This window comes from Haliotis rubra, unplaced genomic scaffold (assembly GCF_003918875.1).
Source record: "Haliotis rubra isolate DU_JTF1 unplaced genomic scaffold, ASM391887v1 Scf190, whole genome shotgun sequence".
NCBI classification, from domain to species: Eukaryota; Metazoa; Mollusca; class Gastropoda; order Lepetellida; family Haliotidae; genus Haliotis; species Haliotis rubra.
The window spans coordinates 425,358-431,357 of record NW_025765892.1 but is presented as its reverse complement, the minus strand read 5'-3'; the positions used below and the strand labels follow the sequence as shown (position 1 = coordinate 431,357).

At 40.6% G+C, this 6,000-nt stretch overlaps 1 protein-coding gene across 1 annotated transcript in view; it reads left to right on the top strand.

Annotated features, from left to right (window-relative positions):
* The first annotated feature begins 3,758 nt into the window (after nucleotides 1-3,758).
* Nucleotides 3,759-6,000, top strand: part of LOC124274405 (roundabout homolog 2-like) — a 310,106-nt gene continuing 307,864 nt past the window's right edge. Inside the window, 1 exon segment of the mRNA XM_046709782.1 lies at nucleotides 3,759-4,246. The gene's annotated coding sequence lies outside the window, so the exon portion shown is untranslated.

Below are 6,000 nucleotides of genomic sequence, written 5' to 3'. Positions count from 1 at the left end.
CTGTCATATAGGTAATATCCATAATACAAACGAACAAAAACAGCTGGTAGGTTACTTGTGAGAATTGACAACGCCGGCCATAGGCTGTGTTAGTAGGTTCATATTACAGTCATAGCGCTCGTAACCATATGGAAATGACACATATTGAAATATACATGACAGTTTAACAGAAGGCACGAGGCACGAACGCAAGTGCTTATTAACTGGTTCCACTGTGCGCATGTACGGATAGACAGGACACCAGTCAATGACGCTTATCACCTGGTTCCACTGTGCGCTTTTACAGACATGAGACTAGTCAACGGCGCTTATTAACTAGTGGCACAGTACGAATTTACAGGAGATCAGTCAGTGGCGTTTATTAACGGGTGGCACAGTGCGCTTGTACGGATAAACAGGAAACCAGTCTATTTAGCTTATTAACTGGTTCCATTGTGTGCTGGTACAGACTGACAGGATTTGGCAGATATTATAACTGGTGCCACAGTGTGAATGTAAAACACAAACAGGAAACCAGTCAAGGAATATTATCTACTTCAGTCAGTATAATTTTTTATCTGCAAAATGTCGTGTTTGATGCACCTACTGCCAAACAAGGGGGTGACGTTTCCAGTCAATGACCTAACGGTGGATCATCTATGCAGTTTGGTACTCAATTGCTTGCCAAACTCTCACACGTAACCCCCAGCCCAAAACCCAACCCAAACCCCACCATATAGGTCAAGTCCCGTTGAGACAGCAGAGCTGTTTTAGCACAATAAGACCGTGGAATATCGCTCTTGAAATCACCTCCCTCGGGAAAATAACCCTTTGTGTAACACATTAACATCCCTCTGACTTCCAAGAACTACCGAATATTCAGGCCTCCCTCGGTGACAAAGGTATAGGGATGTGCGTGGACCTTAGCTTCGACACACAAACACCAGGATACAGTATTGTGTCCGTTTTCTGGTGACTCGATTATGTTTAGGAACATTTTGAAGAGATACAATGGCATCTAGTGAAGACTAGTGAAGACCCGATGTATTCTTGATCATCAGTAACACATGCTTGTCATTAGAGTGAGTGAGTTTGGTTTTAAGCCGCTTTTAGAAATATTCCAGCAACATCACGGCGGGGGACACCAGAAATGGGCTTCACACAATGTACCCATGTGGGGATTCGAACCCGGGTCTTCGGCGTGACGAGCCAACGCTTTAACCACTAGGCTACCCCACCGCCCCGCTTGTCATTACAGGCGACGGGATCGGTTGGTCAGGCTCGCTGACTTGGTGCTCACAATGTCAATCATAACTCTAGACTCGATTATTTACAGACCGTTGTGACATTGCTAGGTGTTCCCTTATTTGTTTCCCTCAGTATATGAGCAGGGACAGATAGTCTAGCGGAACGACGTTTGCTGGTAACGCTGAAAATCAAATTCTATTCCACATTTCAGAATGTGTGAAGTATTTGCCCAATCCCTTACTACTCCGCGGCTGTAACGTAAAACAGCATTAACCAATTTATTTGCGAGACTCGAAGTTTTGATTCAAGGTGATGTCCAGAAGACTACGGTCATTTCCGTGCTGTTTGAACGTAACGCCTCCACGTAACGACAGTGATTCAGTACCCGCGGTATTCTGAAAGACGTTAAAAGTGCTTCTGGGAACTCAACGTGGTGTTAGGTATAAAACGGTTGATAATAATGACTGGCCAGCTTGGAGTCAGTATAAAGGGAAGGGGATACCCATGGTAGCATAGTGGTCAAGCAGTCTGAACTGCCATCAGTCCTCAGAGAAAACTACGCACACAAAGTGCATGCGTGTCGGTGTAGTACAACGTAATCTTGAAGGTCACGTTAAACCTCGCTCACCTAACAAAAGACAACATAAAGTTGAATCTCCGCAATCCGGACAGACGGTTCATCAGGATTGGCCGGAGTAGTGGAATACAGGCTGTTATTGACAGGGTGGCATTTTCCAAATTGTAAGGAAACGAAACTGGTGCCATTAATGGTTAATGTTAAACGGCAGCTCAAACCTGAAGGTACATCATCTTCTCCATCTGCAGGGGTACAGTACATACAGAAATGGAGTCTTTTACAAGACTTGTTATCGCGCGAAGGAACCAGGACCATTCCAGGCAAATACCAACGAAGATGTTGTACTGGAATCGGCAGCGTCCATAGAATCCCCATCAACCACTCCCTGTTGAAAAACAACTCCTCTTCGGGTCCCTTAAATCACAATTCTCCGTGGTGTGGTGAATTTCTTTTGATCGGAATTACAGGTAGCACATGAACAGGTCCGGTAGTTGAACCCTCATGCTCGTGGAGATCCGTCTCGCATCTTTCATGTTTCATATCTGTAGCTGATCAAAAGGCACACAGCATCTTTTATAGTATCCATGACGTCATTGATTTCCGGTCTGGCTTTAAAGGAACAGTATTTTTTTTGTTTACTGTGACGTCACTGATTTCCGCGTCCTTTTACAAAAAAGAAAACCGTAACTTAAACTGTGACGTCACTAATAGCTGCGTTACAAGAAAACGAGACCGACAATTCCCTTGATCACACCGATGTTTATGTTGAATAGATACATTAATTGTCGAGTTCATGGTGTCTTCGGACTGACAAAAAAAGAGAATAAACAAAAAATAATGAAAATAATCCGACAGAGGAGGTCAGCAAAACCTTTTGTTTTCTGAAAGTTGATGTCCAGGTCAAAGAGGTTGTAGAATAACGAACTGCATGCATTGGTCGTCATAAACTGGTCTTTTCCCACGTGAGCTCGTCTGGATTGAAGCTTTTCGATATTATTTGGTTTTACAGTAAACAAAACCAAAAAACACAAATATCTGAACTAATTTTGCACAGTTTCCTTTTAATGCTTTCGAAAGTGTCGGTGAAAGCTCCGACTAAGCGTAATCCGTGCGAATATTAATTTAACAACACTTATAATACAAGCAACCAAAACAATATAGTCGTATTTAGTCAGTGAAAAGTTATTGCATATATATGATTACAGTTGATTAAAAATAAATGTTATATATAAATATATATGACACAATAACACAAAATGGTAGCAAACAATTCTCTTGTTCAAGGATGCCACAAAATACAATGTTAACTAAAACGGAATACGAATACGAAGCGAAGTAATTTCCGTATATTAACCATTATAAGCCTTGCTGTAAAAACAACAACTTCAAACGTACTCATACACTATGGAAAACAAAACAATGGAACCAGATCGACTGGCACAACACCTGCCTCTAATAACTGTCTCCAGATGAATCCAGGATTGATAAAATACCCCCGATCAATACTAATATTTATATACAATGACTCATACCATTTCAGTACAACGGACGCGCTAAATTCATATCATATACACAAAGGTAAGGCATTAAGTCCAAAGTTATCTGTACTGTCGAACAGCATCTCTTCACATAAACACAATCTGGGAAGCATATCCAGTCTATGTTACACAGTCCTATCGGCATTGTACCAAACCTCACCGAGCGGTGGATTTAGTGTGCACCGCTTTTATCTGCAAACTGGGTTTTTCATTAATTCTCTGTTAGGTATTCGGGAGTATCTGCTCAAATCCGCAGCGTACAGGATGATGAATCGGCTGACTTCAAAGACTTGGCTGCGCGTGCAGCGAATGCTTGTCACCCATAGCAACGAGCAGAGACACTGTCTATTGGATATCATTGCTCACTCATCCGTTGCGCTTCTGAAAGGGGGCGGAGCGACTGTCAATCTTGCTTAGACTGTTTCTCTCCACGAGGAAGAGTTCTGTTGTCATACGGCAAGAGTGTATCGTTCTTTCCATTTTATGCGTATTGGCACAGGTTATTTACGCAAAAGTGTTGTGTATGTATGGGAATTTGTACGACCAGCGTTCAACACTGATTATATACACGGATTTGTGGTGTTTGTGAATGGTGGTTGGAGAAGCAGGGATTTAACACTGAATTCACCGCGATGTTCGTGTAGTCACCACGGATTTTTATCCGGATATATTTTGCTCATTTCAGAAAATGTGATCCCAAACAATTCCTGGATTCTTGCAAGACAAGAAGATTCAGTGCATCACAAAGGCTTGCGATATTGCAAACGGATTTTAAATTACCTCTGGTCCTCGAGTGATGAATCGCTCAACTCGGAAGGCGACTGAATAACATTGACAAGATCTCACAGTGTGAGGAATTACGTGTATCGTTAACGGAGTATCTTGTGAAACCTTTCCGAAGAAGGTAAGTCAACGTGTTTCTTATCATAGCAGCTAGCCACGGGTTAAATTTGACCATGTTTTATCATTCCATCGCCTCCTGACTCTATGTTTATGAAAGGATTTACCCGTCAGACAGTGCGGTGCGAAGCTTTTAGCCTTCGATGTCTCAACAAAACACTCCACCTTTATCGCAAGGTTGGGATATAGCACTAAGGAAAGATTTAGAAAGGCATGCTTGTCCATATTTAATCAAACACAGCCGCGAGAGATATTCTGTTATTTTAGCATGCCTCTGACAGCGGTATTTACCGAGAGCTTGGCTAACGGAACGCTTTCACAGGCTGTAGAAGGGAGCCCACGTGCCAAGCTCGCGACCAGGGATTTACGGGAGCTATATTGGTTATGCAACGGCTGTCGGTCTTTCCCTTTTATCTGACCGGTGGTCAGCGGTAGTTAACTGTTCCATTATGGTGGGGTTGGGTGTACATGTGCTTCCCAGGCACCTATCATTTCATTTTCCCATTTTCCAAGCGTCAGTTTGGTACTGTAGATGTGCCTCTGCGAGGCGGTTCCTGGAAGTCGGGAACGGGTCGTGTAGCGGCGAGCTGGAGACAGATATCACCTAGACGTTGTGGAATTGCCAAGACGTGTGGGATTGTATGCGAACAGCCTTCTATGCCTCAGTTTACAATGTGAATGTAACAATAGCAATGATAGCAACGGATTTCATACGTTTAGATCTTTTGACCTTCGCAATTCCCAATTATCAATAAAAAACGACTAAACTGCAATAATGTATATTATAAATCTACTTAAAACACAAACGCATTCGTCTAAAATAAAAACCTAAAAGTAAATAAAATAATAAGAGAATGTTTTCATAGTTCAATTTAATTTTCTCAGTCAAGCTTTTATTTTATTTTTCAAAATTATGTTTCTGTAGTGTGTTGTTTATGAATGTTTGCACCTGGACTGTAAACAGACCTGCCTGGTTGTATTTATACTGAACTAGTGGTATTTCAGAAGCAGACTGAAACATGAACAGTGAGACAGTGTAGCACCTGACATTAGAATGATTGGCTGCAGTAAGAGATTGTTAGGATAACAATTCTTCCTCAATAACACAACCTTATTCTGTCAAAACTCTATCTCCCACACTGATATGTGCTGCAAGGGCTATTTTGATTTCAACCATAGGAAACATTTATCACCAAAGCTATAGACTACTAGTATTTTATTATATTTTAAATTTTAACAGTAAAACATTCTATATGTTATAATTTCGACTCTTTCGCTGTTTCAGGAAAAATTTGTATTCAGTAAAAACAAAAAAATTAAGAATGATGCAAAATTGATAATTCTTTACAGTGTTGCCATTCTACTCTAGGAAAATAAAAAAAGAATTATTAAAATTGTTTCCTGATGTTCATATTTGAGAAGACATAAATATAATTCATATTATTATACTAACATTTGTATAACGCCAATATCCAGCTCGGCTTCTCAAAGGCGCTTTGATTTTCATATACTAATGAAGGTATTACTTTATTCAGTCAAACTTATCTGATTTATATCTAAGAAAAGTACATGCTGATCTGCAAGAGATTGGCTTATTGGAGAAAATGACCTTTACCATTGATTTACTGACCTCTCAGCACCATGAAAGGTTGTCATGGTGAAATTTAATGATGTGTAAATAATTATTCATATAATAATTAACATAATTACATTGTGGCTCAATTTACAAAGCAATTTGGCACATAGTACCAGTACAGT